The 18,800-nt window shown below is 37.5% G+C and overlaps 1 non-coding gene across 1 annotated transcript; it reads right to left on the reverse strand.

Moving 5' to 3' along the window:
* Nucleotides 1-14,583: 14,583 nt before the first annotated feature.
* LOC129404511 (U6 spliceosomal RNA) lies at nt 14,584-14,690 on the reverse strand. Its single transcript, XR_008629909.1, has one exon. It is a non-coding gene; the product is annotated as a U6 spliceosomal RNA (small nuclear RNA).
* Between the last annotated feature and the right edge of the window lie 4,110 nt (nt 14,691-18,800).

The following is an 18,800-nucleotide window of genomic DNA, read 5'->3' on the forward strand; positions in this document are numbered from 1 at the left end:
GGTGTTGAATATCTTCACATAGATAACACGTACTTCTACTGTTGTTCCCTCTATATGTAGCAGTCAAAGAGAGAGAGAGAGAGAGAGAGAGAGAGAGAGAGAGAGAGAGAGAGGGAGAGAATATTTGTTTTCTTAAAGCTTAATGGAAATTTATGTCCTTTCTGCTTAAAATGGTTATGTTGAATATCTTTAATAACGCATATTCTAAGATTCTATGCTTACTTATGAATTTAAAACCAGCATATCTAAATAAAGAATGCTTGTTATTTTTTACTTGCAATTCTTTTATACATTTTACTTGCAAGTTTATTTTTTAGTATAGGCAATTCTTTTTTTCATCAAAAGATATAACTAACATCTCTTATTTTTCTTTACCTCATTTATTTTAACAGCAGGGTCTGCCTTTAGAAAATTTTAATTATTCATTTGCATTCCATGTGAAGTGCCACTTTATGTCAAATCAATTCTTTCAAAGAATGTTTACTTGATTTCTTTTACTTCATGTGCCATTTCCTGATTCTCAAGAGCAAAGGAAAATAAACTACCTTTGCTATACAATCTGCTGAAATGACCGTAGGTGATTCAAGTTCTATAAACCTTTAGTCATAGCCACTTAACAATGCAAAATACTAGTTTGAAAGGAAGAAAAAGTTGTTGAAAGGAAAGAAAATATATTTAAAAAACATGATAGCCTTAATCTCTCTAGCTAAAGTGTTTGCATTTATTTCCCTTCATTTGGCTGACTTCAGCATGCCCTGGTAAATCACATCCTTCAGGCAATTAATATCTAGTATGTATTGTGAATAGGTATTGTCAAGCATTACTAATTTTATTGGGATACAAGTTAAATAAATAGACATCAAGGAACTAAAGGCAAGTTAAGATAATGGTAGTTAAACATAGAGGAAATCCATCAAGTATTGGCCAGGGGAAAAAAAGAGTTGAGTTTCAAAATGAGATGTATTAAGAGATAAAGAATTTTCCAGGACTCCACATAACTTTGATTATCTCTGAGAAAAATCAGCTGCCAGAGCAGAGAAAAAGAACAACTGGAGAATATAAAAGGACAACTGGAAAGGAAAAATCAAAGTGAGCAAATTAGCCTCTACTGGCTCTTCACTCTGGACTGTCTCCTTGTCAACTGAGTCCATATTATCGTAATTCTTTGTAACACCTATCATACTTCCAAAATAATAGCTTACTATTGTCTTTCCCTGCCTATTTTCAAATTCTAGTCATTTGATTCTGACTAAGTGACTTACCATTACATTGCCACCTCACTTTCTCCATCTATAATATAGGACAACAAGCACTTACCTACCACATGGGGTTGATGTGTGTAGAAACTTAGAACACTGCATGACCCAGGGATAGACCAAGGAAAACAAGGACTGCTTCTTTCTTATTTCTCACCCCATTTCTGCTATTTTAGCATTGTGTCTGCCTCATTGTAAAGCCTTGATAAATATTACTTGCTGAGTGACCCTTAACCCAGCAGCCCTCTAATTCAGCATTCAGACTCAGTATTCTCCTGCATGCTGCTCAGGAGGAGGTAATTTCAGTTTATTTTTGTCAAACTCCTTACTTCGTTATTCAACTGAGGATGCTTTGAAGTTGATGGTATTCTATGCCTGTAAGTGGGTCCCAATGGCTCCTGTAATATTTCCAAACACATCTCATAGGGGCCCTGCTTGCCAGAGAAAGGTGGCGGTTTATGCTCACCATGTCTCCATGTCTCATTTGATTTTTTGAACCATACTGGGAGTTTCTCTCTACCTCTTGAATGCCTCTGTGTATGAAGTGCTTTTTAGATCGAAAAAGTTAAAATCTGAGTGACACAGGAGTAAGGCAAATTGCATAGGAAGAAGCATGATGAAAGGAAAGTTCCTTGCCCTACTTTTTCTGTTCCAAATTCCAATTTATAGAGTCAAACTTGATTTCACTTATTTTATATTTTAGTAGTTGTCCCTATCAAAGGATATTAAGTAAAGACCTCTCTTATTTTTATATTTTTGATTTGAGACAAATGCTTGCTCATTTCTCGCTATAGAATTAAGGATCTGTCTTGCTTTAAGAATCTTTTATGCTTTCTTTGACCTCACAAGTTTTTTTTTTTTTGTAAAAACTCTTTTGGTAGTTTTAATTTTTAAGTGCTCTTCTATATCCTGAATAAATTTTCCTTCACTTATTTTGCTGATTATTTACCTTAATTTTTCTCTCTCTGTCTCTGTCTGTCTGTCTGTCTGTCTGTCTGTCTGTCAGAATGGGTCATATAAACTGCCTTATTTGCAACTGCTTATATGTCACACCTACTTCATGATAGATGAGTTTTCTTGTGAATTGGGTATTGTTTTGGAAACATTCTACATTTGGATTATGAGCATTACAGGCAAGATGTTGGGTACAAATTTTAGACCTTAAAATGCTGAGTAAGGAAGATTTTCTTCTGCTGCTTAAGTACTCATCCCTAAATCTTAAGCTTTCCCAGAGTATTAATTCAATTTATTTAGAAGGGAGCCCACTGTTTACTTACCAGCAAAGAACAAACCAAAACAAATACAAAATCAACTGAAGCAGCAACTATGACCAAGCCCCAACAAAACTGACAAACCAAACTGAAATGGGGAAAAGCATGAAAAATAAAAATTAGGTTTGGGTGAATATAATGCATGTTTTTCTACACAGACTTCTAATGAACTCTGCCTCCTAACCCCATTTTAGCCCATCTCTCATGCAGCAGTTGAGAACAAATACAAGGTCAGATATTCGCTTGTGGTCCAGAAGTAAAGATTGTGAGTTATGAAATGAAAAACTGACATAATAAAACCACTTCAGGCTAATTAGAGTGTGGTAACTAGGTTACCCTAACAATAATCTGTAAAATATGATTTGGGAAGGCATCCACTAAGGAATAAATAAACCTGAACACGTGGAAAAGAGAAAAGTTTCAGGTCATTGTAAACAGGCTCATAAAGACACAAGAATGATAGGTTATCACACCAAACCTTAAGTGAGTGCATTAGATTGGGATCAAGCGAATATTTTGTGGCCATAATGAACAAGTATCACCTTCAACACTGAAACTGTTAGGAACACAGAACCTACTTAGTCAGACCCTTTATTGCACAAAAAGAAAGATGAGACATAAAGAGGTTAGAGACACCAACCTTTAAGCCACATCTTAATCCCCCTAAGCCCATTAGACTGTAAATACAGACAGCCTAGAATCATTTTACAGCATCTCTGCTCCAGCCTTTCTCATTACACATTTGATTTATTTCCTAGGATGAAAGTGTAAATGTGCTTTCAGGATGTTGACTGTTTAACAATTTATATATGGTTGTAAACACATTTCAGCACATTTTGGAAATAGATATACCTTCATTTTTTACCTACAGCATAGACTCTAAACAATTTCTGGTCAATTATGATCTTTTTTGATCAATGGACTTATCATTTTCATCTTTTATAATTTTCAGAAAATCTGTCCTAAAATGCTTGTCTCACTATGTCATCATGGCTAAGAATTACCTTTTCATATTTGCCCATATTGCAAATTTTGCCAAAACCATTTCCTTTTGTCAGCCAGAGCTCTAATATCATAATTTCTCTCATGAAATATTATGTCATCCATCATCATTAATGTCACCCGTCTCTTCTTTATCAAGTTTATGTCTTCTTGTATACACAGCTATTTGATATTTTGAAACCTCCATATGGTTACCATTTTCTTACTTGAACTAAATCTTGTAATTCCAAGCCTGTAGCACTTTTTCTGTTTTTCCCTTTTAGAGAGCTATCTCATACGAATCAGTTTTAATGTAGTTTTTAGCAATAGCTAGTACAATGGCTATTTAATTTTGGAGTTTCTTTTTTCCTTGTATCTCAGTTGTCTTTTTTTCTTTTCTTTAGCCTGTGGATCAATACCTAGTATCCAGTTTTTTTCCTCCATATTTTTCTTTTACATGTAATTAACAAAAGTTAAGTCAGTGAAATTATTTCCTAAATTAATTGCAGATTTAAAAGTTGAAGTAATGATAAAGGTCACCCAATTCAAAACCTCCTAGAAGCTTATATTTCCTTGATAAGATTTATTAAATGTTTACACCAGCTATATTTAATAATTACAACCTCCCAAATTTTCTTTCTGTAAGTGCAGCAGAATTTCTAGAACATTTTTTCTTACAATGAGTCAGACTATCATGTACCAAGTTATTCCTGGGTTTTGCCCTCCTAGTAAGTATATTTTCCTCAACATTTACCACATCTCACCAGCAGTGCTGCAATTTTCATATTTCCTCTTTTTTGACCCCTAAGAGGCGACTTTTTAAAAACCATTTAAAACCTGTGTCTATTCTTTCTCTTTTAATGAACATGGCACTCCACTGGTATAATTAAATATTATCATGTTGTTTTTAAAACTAATTAGATAGGTTATAAAACCAAAATCATAATATAAGCATTCAAGTAATTTCCTTCAGGGCCAGGGGGAAGTCATCATCTGGTGAGTCTGAACTAAGTTTGTGATGAAAGAACAGAATAGGTCATTTAAATTGCCTTACTTTCCCCATGTATCATATTGGCATTTAATCTATACCATAACAAACTAGTACATATTTAGCAGCTTAAGCAACACAAATTTAGTATCTGATAGCCCTGCAGGTCAGAAGTCTGCCATGGGTTTCACGGGTTAAAACAAGATGTCAACTGGGCTATGTTCCTTCTTGTGGAAGGGTCCTATGAGTCCTTACCCTTTATAGCTTTTCAATACAGACTTAATTCATTGGCACCTTGCCCCACTCTACTATAAAGTAACAACAGCAGGACAAATCTTTGTAGCCCATCACTTGATCTACCTTTTTCCTCCCCTTCTATATTTCTAAGGACCCTTATAATTAACCTGACTCACCTGAAGAATATAGGACACTAACTCCATCTCCAGCTGAATCGTATCTGCAAATACACTTTGCCATATAAGGTAAAACATATTCACAGATTCAGGGAACTGGAATATAGACATTGTGTCAGAGGCCTTATTCTCTCTGATAGTCACAATACTTGAAATTTTGGTGTTTGCCACCAGGAGATGGGGAGTTCCTTCTACTCTTCAAGTTCATTGAATGAACAGCCATTGGGTGCTTACTGTTCAAAAGATGTGATAAGTATTAAGAGAGATGACAAGATTAATTAAAAGTAAACTATTTAAAAATAATTTTTGGGGGGAGTTTTGCCCAATTTCTCAGTGAAGCTTTTTCATACTCTCCTGAATTGACTGGTTCCTCATTTCTGAACTTGGATTACTAAGGGGCTTGGTAATTACTAAGGCAATTACTAAAGGGCTGCATGAGATCTGAGTGCTTACTGACATAGCCACAAGTTTAGGAGAGTTTGCTTCAGTGGGGCAAACCTTGTTCAGGAGAAAAGAGGGGAAGAGTAGCTTAACTAATCAGCCTTCCCCCTTTTATTTGGCAAGTGGACAAGTCTTAGGTGTGATTTATCCTTGGAATGTTCTGCAACAGTTTTGCATGTTCCTATTATACATCATGGCTATAACATATTAACTGGAGGAGCCAGTACAGAAACACTGTGCACCATTTTTATTTTCTTTTCTTTTTAACTTTATCTTTACACCTTATACTCACTGTCCTAAGCTTGCACTTCTCAAAAAATTATTACCCACTTAATCCTCCCTTTAGGCTTTACTTTTGGAAAACTAAGGCCAAGGCACCATCTAATTAGACTGTCTCCAAATATTAGGAAATTAGAAAGACAAATGTTTCCAAATTCATGAATGCTTTCTATTAAAAAAATCCCTTCAACTAATGGAGATAAATAGAGAAATACAGGAGGGAAAATTAAATTAGCTATCTTTTCTACTGGTTTTTCTTTTGCTCTGGTGCTGAAAAAGGGCTATCAATTATTACTTAAACTTCACTTATTTTTTCTTTTTGGGTCACGCCCGGTGATGCTCAGGGGTTACTCCTGGCTTATGCACTCAGGAATTACTCCTGGCGGTGCTCAGGGGACCACATAGGATGCTGGGAATCGAACCCGGGTTGGCCACATGCAAGACAAACACCCTACCCGCTGTGCTATCACTCCAGCCCCTAACCTTCACTTTTTAAAAAATTTTATATTAATTTATTCGATGAATACACACAGAATAAAATACTCAATTTTATTATTTAAAAAACATACTTGTTTTTAACTAAATCATTATATCTACAAACCAGAAAGACAGTATGGGAGTGACAGTGTATGCCTTGCATGGAGTTGACCCCAAAGACCCCCGGCATTACTTATCCCTGAGATACTAGCAGGAAACACCTCTGAACACAGATCCAGAAATGGTCAAGGAACACCCCTGGGTGTGACCCACCCTCCCTTCCCAAAATCAATAACCATCATATTTTAAACTAGTTTTCATTCACTTAAATTATTTTTTGATTTTTGAGACCAATCAATCTTTTTATTGTTTTATTTTTATTTTTTTTAAATTTTTATTAATGAATCACTGTGGGGGTACAAATACAGGTTTACATATTTTCGTGCTGTGTTTCAGTTATATACAGCTTGAGTATCTATCTCTCCACCAGTACCCATTCTCCACTGATGACCCCATTATCCCTCCCACCTCTTCCCACCCCATTCCCCTCCCCACCCCGCCTTATTGGCAGAGCATTCCCCTCTGTTCCCTCTCTCCCTTTGGGCATTGTGGTTAGTAATGGAGGTCTTGGGTGGCCAATGTGTTCGGTCTATAGTCTGCTCTGTGCAAGCCTCTCCCATCCTGAACGGGTCCTCCCACCACATTTTTGCTTGGTATTCCCTTCTCTATCTGAGCTGCCCTTTCCCCCAGCATATGAGGCTGGTATCCAAATCATGGAGCAAATCTGGTATTATTTCTGTTATTCTTGGGTGTTAGGCCTCCATTCTGTTGTTTTATATTCCACAGATGAGTGAAATTCTTCTGTCTGTCTCTCTCTTTCTGACTCATTTCACTTAGCATGATACTTTCCATGTTGATCCACTTGTATGCAAAGTTCATGACTTCATCTTTTCTGACAGTTGCATAGTATTCCATTGTGTAGATGTACCAAAGTTTCTTTAGCCAGTCATCTGTTCTTGGGCATTTGGGTTTTTTTCAGATTTTGGCTATCATAAATAGTGCTGCGATGAACATACATGTGCAGATGTCATTCTGGCTATATCTTTTTGCCTCTCCGGAGTATATTCCCAGAAGTGGTATTGCTGGGTCAAATGGGAGCTCAATTTCTAATTTTTTGAGGATCGACCATATTGTTTTCCAGAAGGGTTGAACCAGTCGGCATTCCCACCAGCAGTGTAGGAGGGTCCCTTTCTCCCCACATCCTCTCCAACAGCGGTTGCTTTTGTTCTTTTGGATGTGTGCCAGTCTCTGTGGTGTTAGGTGGTATCTCATAGTTGTTTTGATCTGCATCTCCCTGATGATTAGTGATGATGAGCATTTTTTCATATGCCTTTTGGCCATTCGTATTTCTTCCTTGAGAAAGTTTCTGTTCATTTCTTTGCCCCATTTTCTGATAGGGCTGGATGTTTTTTCTTGTAGAGTTCAACCAGTACCTTATATACCCTTGATATCAACCCCTTATCAGATGGGTATTGGGTAAATATCCTTTCCCATTCTGTAGATTGCCTTTGTATTCAGGTCACTGTGTCTTTTGCGGTGCAGAAGCTTCTTAGTTTAATATAATCCCATTTGTTTATTTCTGTTTTTACTTGATTGCTTAGTTCCGTGTCGTCTTTGAAGATACCTTTGGCTTCAATATCGTGGAGGGTTTTTCCGACCTTGTTTCAATGTACCTTATGGTTTGTGGTCTGATGTTGAGGTCTTTAATCCATTTTGATCTGACTTTTGTGCATAGTGTCAGGTCTAGGTCTAAACCCATTCTTTTACATGTGGTTGACCAGTTATGCCAGCACCATTTGTTAAAGAGGTTTTCCTTGCTCCATTTCACATTTCTTGCTCCCTTATCAAAGATTAGATGTCCATACAATTGAGGTGGTGTGTCGGGATATTCCACCCTGTTCCATTGGTCTGTAGCTCTGTTCTTGTTCTAGTACCATGCTCTTTTAATTGTTACCGCTTTGTAGTAGAGTTTAAGTTTGGGGAGGGTGATGCCTCCCATCATCTTTTTCCCAAGGATTGTTTTAGCTATTCCTGGGTGTTTGTTGTTCCATATAAATTTCAGGATTGCTTGGTCTATTTCTTTGAAGAATTTCATGGGTATCCTTATGGGGATCGCATTGAATCTGTATAGAGCTTTAGGGAGTATTGCCATTTGGACAATGTTAAGTCTTCCTATCCATGAGCAGGGAATATTTTTCCATTTCCTCGTGTCCTCTTTAATTTCATGTAGTAGGGTTTTGTAGTTTTCTTTGTAGAGATCCCTAACCTCTTTAGTTAGGCTGATTTCGAGATACTTGATTTTCTGGGGCACAATTGTGAATGGAATTGTTATTTTTGTGTCATTTTCCTCTATCTCACTGTTTGCATATAGGAAGGCCATGGATTTTTGGGTATTGATTTTATAGCCTGCAACTTTACTGCACAAGTCTATTGTTTCTAGGAGTTTCTTAATGGAGGTTTTAAAATTCTCTAGGTATAGAATCATGTTATCTGCGAATAGTGAGAGCTTGATTTCTTCCTTTCCTATCTGGATGCCCCTAATGTCTTTTTCCTGCCTAATTGCTATCGCAAGTACTTCCAGTACTATGTTGAACAGAAGTTAACCTTCACTTTTTTTAAAAAAAATGTCTTTCACCTGTTTGAAATCCTTCTTGCTAGTAAAAAAAAATGGTTAAGTGTATACTTACTTAACATACTTCATTTGAAATCTCAATTATTTACCAACAATGAGAGAGTCCTGAATATGGAAAAAATATTTCAGTTCAGACTCTGACTTACCGGTTTTATAAAATGAAATACTTTCTAGAAGGTAAAGAAACAAAGGCTCTGGGAGAATTAATCAGTGTGAACTACCACAGATATTTAAAGCCTGCCCCATTGTTTTAGGTGTCACTGCATTTGCTTTCTTTTACAAACTGGTAATCAGCTTATATTCAACATTTCTCTATCTTGGTAATCAGGTTGCAGAGGAATATGGGGAGGTTCTCTTTAAATATGTTTTGCCTTTGTCACAGGGGCTAACAGAGGGTTTTCATAAAGCCAGCACTTCAGAATGGTTGATTCACTATTGGAAAAAACTGGCAATGATCACTCACATAGTGTTTGTGTTGTATCTTTAATGTCATTTCTATGTCCATATGAGACCAGTGGAGAAAGTCAATAATGTGAAGATTTTTTATTATATTATATCATATATACATAATAGATACACACACATAGCTCTTAGTAACTACCTGATCCACTCCCTGTTTCAGCCAAGTTATTTTATTTGAGTATTGGGGATTAAACTTAGGGCCTTGCACATGCCTTGCATATGCATATGCATATGCCTTGTATATGCCTTGCATATGCCTTGCACATATGCGAGGCAAATAATCTTTCTCTGAGCCACATGCCTGCAATGATGTTTTAAAGAAATTCAGGGGCTGTAGATTTGACTCAGTGATCAAACACAAATGTAAGCCCCAAATTTGATCCCTGGCACTACTTGCATCTCCCTGAAAGATCCAAAAAACAAAAAACCCAAAACAAAAAGGTTAAGATGTCTGAAGATGCCCTTTGAACTTGATGTTTTTCTATTCAGTTTTGACAGTCTCTGGGCATGAAGAGGTGTAGAGTCATATAATATAATTCCATGTCAAGAGAAATAGTTGAGTGTATGCTCGAAATGGACTTATACCCAAAGCAAGTGAGAGGAGCTACATGGGTTCCCAGAGAATTTATCTCATAAACTTTACAAAAGTTGACCAAATATCCTGAAAATGGAATAAAACATGTACTTGTCATAATTTGTATTTCTCAGAAATAGCAATTTAAATCATTTTAATCTCTGGTGATATTTAAGACTGTTAAAGCAAGCATCTTAAAACAGATAATTTCCCTCTAGTCAAAGTGGGATTGATAAGTAGTTTTAAAAATAGTCAGACCAGCCTATCGTGCACATCAAGCTATAAAAATAGAAGCCAGGTCTAAGCTTGACAGATTCCAAAGATAGTCTTCGGTATGATTAGCTAATACTCATGGTACTGCCTGCTCTCTTTAATATTAATGAACCACTGGTGTCAGGATGAGAAACTGCACAAAGAACATGGATGCGTTTTAATATAATTACCCAGGCAGCAGTAAGATTTACATTTGGGATTTTGCAGTAATTAGAAAAATACTCATGAATAAGCATGTGCTAAAAAAATCCATTTTACAGAATATAGTATTGTATACTTGGAACGAGAGGCAGATAGATGACTGTTACAAATCAGAAGTGTTGCTTTCCCTGAAATTGCTCCTTGGTCAATAGATTAAAAGCATATCTATTTATACTGCACAGCAGCCAATAACTTCTGGATACCAATGCCCAGATATGGTGAAGTCCTTCATTCCCTTTATTGTATGCACAGAGCTCCCTCTAAATTATGTAGCAAGGTAAGATAATCAGAGCATAATGTGTTTTCACTTCTGATGAAGAGTCAGAAAGAATGAGACTCAAAGAATGAATTATTTGCATTTGATATTCTCTTTATTTCCCATTTTATCCCCACTCTTGTACTTCAGGATTAAGTTTGCAGGCATCCATCAGAAATTGCCTTTCAACACCATCTCCCCTGATTTTTGAGAAAGCCCTTGTTATTTGAGCTTATATTCAAAGTCTCTGAGGAGGAAGGGGCAGAGTTAAGCCCATAAGATTAAGGCAATTGGTCTTCTGAGCAACCCTTCTTCCTGTGCCCTTACATTATTCTGCATCTATCGAGTTGTGTTTTATCTTACTGTGTTGTCAGATTTGTTGATCTCACCCCACAACCACCATTTATTGAAGAATGAGTATCAGTATAGACTCTTTCAGCAAGTAATTTTGATTTCTAGAACTTTTTAATTATCTTTATTGTTAATAGATGTAAGTAGGAATGATAAAAGTTCTTTAAGAGCTAGGTAGGTATATTCTGAATATACCTTTTAAGATAAGATATTTTCCGTCTATATTGCTTGAAGACGATGGCATGGGGGACACTAGAACCAAGGTGAGTTCCACTATGATGGAGGATGTGGTACTGGAATATTTTATGTAAAAAGACGACATAAATAGCTTTGTAATCATGATGACTAAAATAAAATGTAAAGAACTATATTGCAAAGCAACAATAATTTTTTTTTAATTTTATTGAATCACTGTGAGATAGTTACAAGCTTTCATGTTTGGGTTACAATCTCACAATGATCAAGCACCCATCCCTCCACCAGTGTGCATTCCCCACCACCAATATCCCGGGTATACCCCCCCTCCCCCTCCTTCCCCTGCCTCCATGGCAGACAGTATTCCCCATACACTCTCTCTACTTTTGGGCATTATGGCTTGCAATACAGACACTGCGAGGTCATTATGTTTGGTCCATTATCTACTTTCGGCATGCATGTCCCATCCCGACTGGTTCCTCCAGCCATCATTTTCTTAGTGATCCCTTCTGTATTACATCTACTTTCTCCCCTCCACTCATGAAGCAGTGTTCCAGCTATGGGGCAATACCTCTGGCCCTTGTATCTACTGTCCTTGGGTGTCAGCCTCATGTGATGCTACCCTACACTCCACAAATGAGTGCAGTCCCTCTATGTCTATCCCTCTCTTTCTGACTCATTTCACTTAGCATGATACTCTCCATGTTTATCCATTTATAAGCAAATTTCATGACTTCATCTCTCCTAACAGCTGCATAGTATTCCATTGTGTAGATGTACCAAAGTTTCTTTAACCAGTCATCTGTTCTAGGCACTTGGGTTGTTTCCATATTTTGGCTAGCAACAATAAATTTTTTTAAATGTAATGTGTATCTAAAGATATTGATACAATTGTATTCCTACAGTAAATAAAACCCGAAAGACTTGGCATGTGAGTGGCTGGGGCTTTCCATAGCAGAATATATTCAGTATTTTACTAATTTTTTCCTATCATTATAATCTTTGCCATTTTAAGAAAGACATCATTTCTTTTTGAAGTTCACAGTTGTATTTTTGTGCTTTTAAACTAAACACTGCAAAAGTGGATATGTATATATATATGTGTGTATGTGTGTGTGTTTGTGTGAGCACACATACACAATATTTGCACAAATTTTTACCTTTACACATTCTTTACAAACCTGTGATGATCCTTCCTTTTGAATATTGGTAACTTGTACATGATGATTTGTAATGACTAGATGTTATTTCACTATATAGCTGTGTAAAAATATATACATGAGTTAATATATGTGCATGTTTGATTTTATATTGAACTAAATATATAAATATATGTAATAATAAAATAACTTAAAATTATCTTAAAATAGATGTGCAGTTATTATTTAGGGGGCATCAGGTTATATATTTTGGTGTATATTACCAAAATTTTGCCCAGAAAAACTGATATTATACTTATCTTTTACATAAATATAAAACCAAATTAATTTCTTTCTATCACTAGAATAAACTGGGCATTATTATTCCTCTCATCATTTCAGAATTGATAAAGGAAAGTGGTACCATTGGGTTAATGTGCACTTGGTTTACTTGCTAATGAAAATGAGCTTCTTTGATTTTCAAGATTTTGGGTAATTTAGATCAACACTACTGGGTGTGACCCCCACCCTGCCACCAAAAAGTATAAAGAAGAAAAAAGAAAAAGTTCTTGGGGCACCAAGGAGATAGCCCGAGTCTCTCCTGATTGCCGTCTCTACCCATGCCCTGGAAATAAATAACAACTATTAGAATTTTAAGATAATTAGTATTTTGCTCTATTTATTATTATGCCACTTCTGTGCACATTCTCAACAACAGAGACATGTTTGCTTGTATTTAACTTGTATGTGATAAAGTACAGCAATGTGTTTTCTCCCACAGTGGGCTTGTTTTACCCAGTCTTCTGTGTGTATTGGTTCACTGGCAGAATTACTTGTGAAGGAGAAAGTAGAGATCCTAGAATGCATATAGGAATCCCCATGGGTTCACCAAAATCTTTCTTGGAGATGCCTGGAATCTGTGATTCTTTCTACCCAATTATTCCTTCCTGTTCTTTTTTATGCAGTATGATTGATGATCTAAAGATTCTCCCCACTTGTGTTTAATGTTTTAGAGTTGTGGTAACAAATTTCCAGAAAATTGACTGCCTACATCAAGTAAAATATATCATCTCAGAGTTCTGGAAGCAAAAATTCAAGTCCTACTCTTAAAATCAAGGTGTTTAGAGAGTCATGCTTCCTTCACAGGGTCTAGAATCTTCCCATGTCTTTTTTAAAGTTTCTGATGGTTAGACTAGTTTTGTTTTGTTTAGGGCTACAAATAATTTTAGACAGCATCAGTTTTCATATGGCCTTCTCCTCTCTCCCAAGTCTCTCTCTGTTTTCAAGGATGTTAGTTACCAAGATTTAGGGATGACCTACATAACGTAGTACGTTGTTATCACATGATCTCTATCTTTATTTCACTTTCCAAGACCCTATTTCAAATAAGTGTTCTAGAACATGTCTTTGAGGTTATGTCTTTTAGGGGGGGGCAGTCAAAATATTACTCAATCACCTATGATTCCTCGTTTTGTCTTTCACTCATTCACTTGCAGTCTCCCCAATGTGTTTATATCTATGATAGCATCTGCTTCTTGAAAGACCTTAACAGAGGTGCTCTCCTCAGCCCATTAAATAAGGAGTTATCATCTCACTGGCAGTGTGGGCTACAGTTGTCCTGCTGTGCTCACTCAGTAGGCTGGAACAGTAACCGGAGTCAAGGTGGCCTAGATTAACATTCTTTAATCACTGGTCCAAGTCTTGCTGTCATCGCAGAGGTGTAGGAAGTTTATACACCACACTCTACACCTTGGTGATCACTGCTGGTCTGTGCGGTCTGGTATGCAGGGAAGTATGAGTCCATAGGTATAAAAAGGTCGCTGGTTTAGGTAAGCACAGGAACAAGCTCTGGGGCTACTAATTAATTAATTGTGGCTTCCTGCAGCCAAATATCTGATTTTCCGGGACACGATTGTGAACGGCATTGTTTTTTTCATGTCTTTTTCCTCTGTCTCATTGTTTGCATATAGGAAGGCCATGGATTTTTGGGTATTGATTTTATAGCCTGCGATTTTATTGTACAGGTCAATTGTTTCTAAGAGTTTCTTACTAGAGTTTTTAGGCTTCTCTAGATATAGTATCATATCGTCTGTGAATAGTGAGAGCTTGATTTCTTCCATTCCTATCTGAATCCCTTTAATATATTTTTTCTTGACTAATGGCTATTGCTAATACTTCCAGTACTATATTAAAGAGAAGTGATGAGAGTGGGCATCCTTGTCTTGTCCCCGATTTTAGAGGAAAGGCCTTTAGTTTTTCCCCATTGATGATAATGCTTGCCATAGGTTCGTGGTAGATGGCTTTGACTATCTTGAGGAAAGTGCCTCCAAGACCAAAAATATGGAATGCTTCACAAATTTGCGTGTCATCCTTACTCAGGGGCCATGCTAATCTTCTCTGTATCGTTCCAATTTTAGTATATGTGCTGCCGAAGCGAGCACGCAGCCAAATATCTGAGATACCTTTTAGCATAGCCAGTATAGTCTATCCCCTTACACTGCATAGATCTACTATCCACTAGCTTGGAAATAGAACTTCTGTCAAAGCAGTGATTTTTTCCCCCCTAAAAAGCAAGAGAAACTCAAGAGAGAGTTTCAAAAGTACAAAAGTCAAGACATGGTTCAGGTTACTCTCTTCAGGTCAAACACAGCTTTTAGGGCCATTTTGAAATTCATTCTCTCCTTTATTCCCATCTAGCCTTAATTTCCATCATCCTCTACTATGACCCCAGCAGGAGATGGTCTGGGTTTATATATGGAAGGTGATCAAACCTTTACTAAAGAAATAAATAACTTTTGGGTACCATCCCTGGGGCCCAGCAGTGCTGGGGGTACACACAGAGCTGGAGATGCAATCCACAGCCTTGTACATAGCAGTAATATGCTTTATCATAATAATATCTCCCTTCCCCTGAGGCCTTCATTTTTGAGGGATTGGAGTTCTTGGTCATCATACAAACTTTGCAGATATTTGTTGCACATGTATGTTCACAGTGCAGTAGAGCATGGAGAACCATTTAGCTCATTTTTTTCTTTTTGGGTCACACGGCGATGCTCAGGGATTACTCCTGGCTTTGCACCCAGGGATTACTCCTGGTGGTACTTGGGGGACCATATGGGATGCTGGAAATTGAACCCGGGTCGGCCGTGTGCAAGGCAAACGCCCTACCCACTGTGCTGTCTCTCCAGCCCCAGAACCATTTAGCTCTTGATGCATGTATTCCTCCTAGGGGGACAGCTTGCCTCAGTGAGGTCTCAGATTTAATGTCAGGAAGGATGACCCAGTCTTTAAATGGTTGCTTCTAAGCTAGTACCACATGTGGTAGGCAGGTGGGACTTTGAGAGGCTGCAAGAGCCAGACTGGCTTTGAGAAATGTAAGTCTAAGCTGTTGGGTGGATGTGCATCTATCTTACCTTCCATGTGTCCATTATAGTGGTGTAGTGAAACTGGCCAATTTTCAAATGTGTGGGGTCCTTGCGTATTATATGCAAAATGAGCATTCAAAATTCCAGACTTTTATGAATGCTATTTATTTCAAAGTTTAGAAAGGTAGTTTTCAGTTTCCAATTTTGTCGTCAGGCCTCATGCTGTTGCCCCACTGGTATTTTTTCCTTTCCTTTCCTTTTCTTTTCCTTTTTTTTGAAGTGAAGTAAAATAGTCTTTATTGGAAAAAATTTACTTTGAGAAGTACAAGAAAAAAAGGACTATATGTTCAGGAGAGAACACAGGTGTCTTGCTGGTCTTGTCTTTGGTGTCATGCTTATGTAGTCCTGGTTTGTTCCTCTATGATCTTGTCTCTAGATGACCACAAGTCTAATGTTGCTTGATGCCTGGTACTCTCTATGGCTTGCTGATGCGTTGTGTCCCACCTCTCCCTGCTGATACTTGCTACACTTGGTCTCTTTGGCTTACTTGATTCTCCAGCATGAGCACATGACTCAAAACTTGCTTTTCCTTCTGCCTGCTTGATCAAAGAGAGGCATCATCCATAGGATCAAAGAAAAAGTTACCTGACCTCTGTGCTCCTCTTTTATGTGCTCTTTATCTCATTAGCCATTTCTATTACCTATCTCACTGGCTAAGCGTGAGATTCAAATGACCAACTGCATTAGCTACATTATTTGGAGACCCCACCCTCCTCTGACACTATCTTCTTATCTTCTTAACAATATCAGTCTGCAGTGGCTTATAATAAAAGTTGGAAAATGTCAATTAGCTGAATCAATTCTTCTGTTACTTATTTCTTCTTCTGTGTAAGGGGCTAACATGTTATACAAAATGACATGTCAAATAAGCCATACTGACATATGGCTTTTCCCATACCACTTCCCCAGGCCTCTTTGCCTGAAATATAGTAAGCACTGTAGAACTTTCGTCCAGTTGTTCATCGATTTTCTCGAGCGGGCACCAGTAATGTCTCCATTGTGAAATTTGTTACTGTTTTTGGCATATTGAATATGCCACGGAGAGCTTGCCAGGCTCTGCCGTGAGGGCGGGAAACTCTTGGTAGCTTGCCAGGCTCTCTGAGAAGGATGGAGGAATCAAACCCAGGTTAGCCGCATGCAAGGCAAATGCCCTACCCACTGTGCTATCGCTCCAGTCTGAAATATAGTAAACGGGTCTTATTAGATGAACACACTAAAAACAATTTTAAAAAAGAAACTACAGTCTTAAAGTTAAGTAAGTAGTTTGAGAAATGATTACAAATACAGAGCAAGGTTGGTAAATTTTCATGAAAGTTGTGACAATTTAAGATTTAGAAATCTTGGATTTTTCATTCTTTACAAAACACCATCAACCTTATGACAGAGGGGAGTGATGTCAAAGAGGGAAATAAGAAAAGACTGAGGGATGGTTCCTGTGTAGTGTCCAGGGACAGAGTACTTATTCTAATAGGACCTGCCAACACAGTCACACAAATGGACAAGACAAAGACCAAGATGCCAAGCCATTAGAGCTGTGTGAAGCCTGAGAGGGAATAACCTGAACTTGAGGCAAAGAACTCAGTAGAAATTGCCAAATAAAAAGAAGGATTAAGTTTTAAACAGCAGCTCTTACCAACAGCTCTTTTTGGTGCCTTCTGGGTTTTTGGACTAAGAAAGCTTCTGGTTTGAGGAATATGCCATCAGGGACCCTGCTAAGGGCCTTATGAAAAGACACAGTTGGAGCAAACAGCCTGCTGATAGTCGAGATTTGAATTTCAAATGCAAGAACTTCTGAAAGAAAAACAGTCTTCATGCCACATAAATTGCTTCCAAACACTCAAAGACACAGCAGAAAGGGCAACAGAAAACCACATGAGGCAAAACAATTTTGATAAACTGTTAGAAAATCTGTTTTGTTTCTCCCCTCTATCCTTCATGTCCCCAGCTCCCCAAGTAACTGGAAGTAGCAGTAAAATTAATTGAAGCTGCAGAAAGTTCTGAGAAACTTCCAGGGATATTCGAAAATTACATGCAATGACTGAATCAATAGTCTCTTTTCAGGAAATATTGAGAGGGGGAGAGAGGGAGAGAGTGAGAAAGGAAGAGAGAGGGAGAGAGAGGGGCAGAGACAAAGAGAGGGAGAGAGAGAAAAAGAGAGCGCTCTGACTGATTGTGAAGTCAGTCAATTGGTATATATTAAACTTGTAAAGGTGGAAGCTATGTCCTGTTAGGCAGTTTTAAAGCTATTTCCTAAAGGCCGTGCATAGCAATTAATCATCTCATTTTTTGTCATCAACCAGTCTGCAGTGGGTGACAGAGGTTACAAAAGCCTTAGCTAAGAGAACCTTCACTTTATGCCCGAAAAAACAGCCCATTGGAGCATCTATTACTATGTAGCTGGAGTGTGAGAAGTGCCAACTGTATATATATCACATGCCCAGAATCCACCAAAAGGTTAATTCCTTTCATTGAAAGGAAAATACAATTTTGCGAGTCACATCTGAGGACCCAAGTAAAACATGCTGGAGGACTGGCTTTAGAATCAACTGGCAATGCACAGGCGGATTGCTATTTTTCACAACTGTTTTCTTTGCATTCAATATCTCCTTCCTGGTGACCTGTCAAGGAGCAAATGTTGGATTCCTATACTTCAAATGACTGATATATTATCCTACCAGTGGGAAATAAGGTACTATGGGGCTGTATTATGGGAAGCCAAATTAGTTCATCCCCAGAAGCCAGGGAGGATTTTACTAACTAACAGTGGGGAGCCCAGACAAAGCTGTAATTTGCAATCTGAATCTAATTTCAAACCTCATCTAAAATAATAAAAATTAATATATTGAAGAAAATCTCTTTATTGCTACCCTACTTATTTCCAAATTCTTTGAAATGTATGAGTAATCAATTTCTTGTAGAAAATTAGTCGGAATCTAATCAGTGTTACATACTCCTTTCCTCGCAGACACTATTGCAAATATGGATGAAGAGCGATCATAGATATTAAGGAACAATCCATCACACACAAAGGGGATGAGTGACTTGCAAATTTACCAGCTTAAGAAAACAATTTTTCCCTTTAAGCAAAGTGAAAATTTTAAGTGAATTTAGCTTAAAACTAGACTG

This window comes from Sorex araneus, chromosome 4 (genome assembly GCF_027595985.1).
Source record: "Sorex araneus isolate mSorAra2 chromosome 4, mSorAra2.pri, whole genome shotgun sequence".
In the NCBI taxonomy this organism is placed as follows: Eukaryota; Metazoa; Chordata; class Mammalia; order Eulipotyphla; family Soricidae; genus Sorex; species Sorex araneus.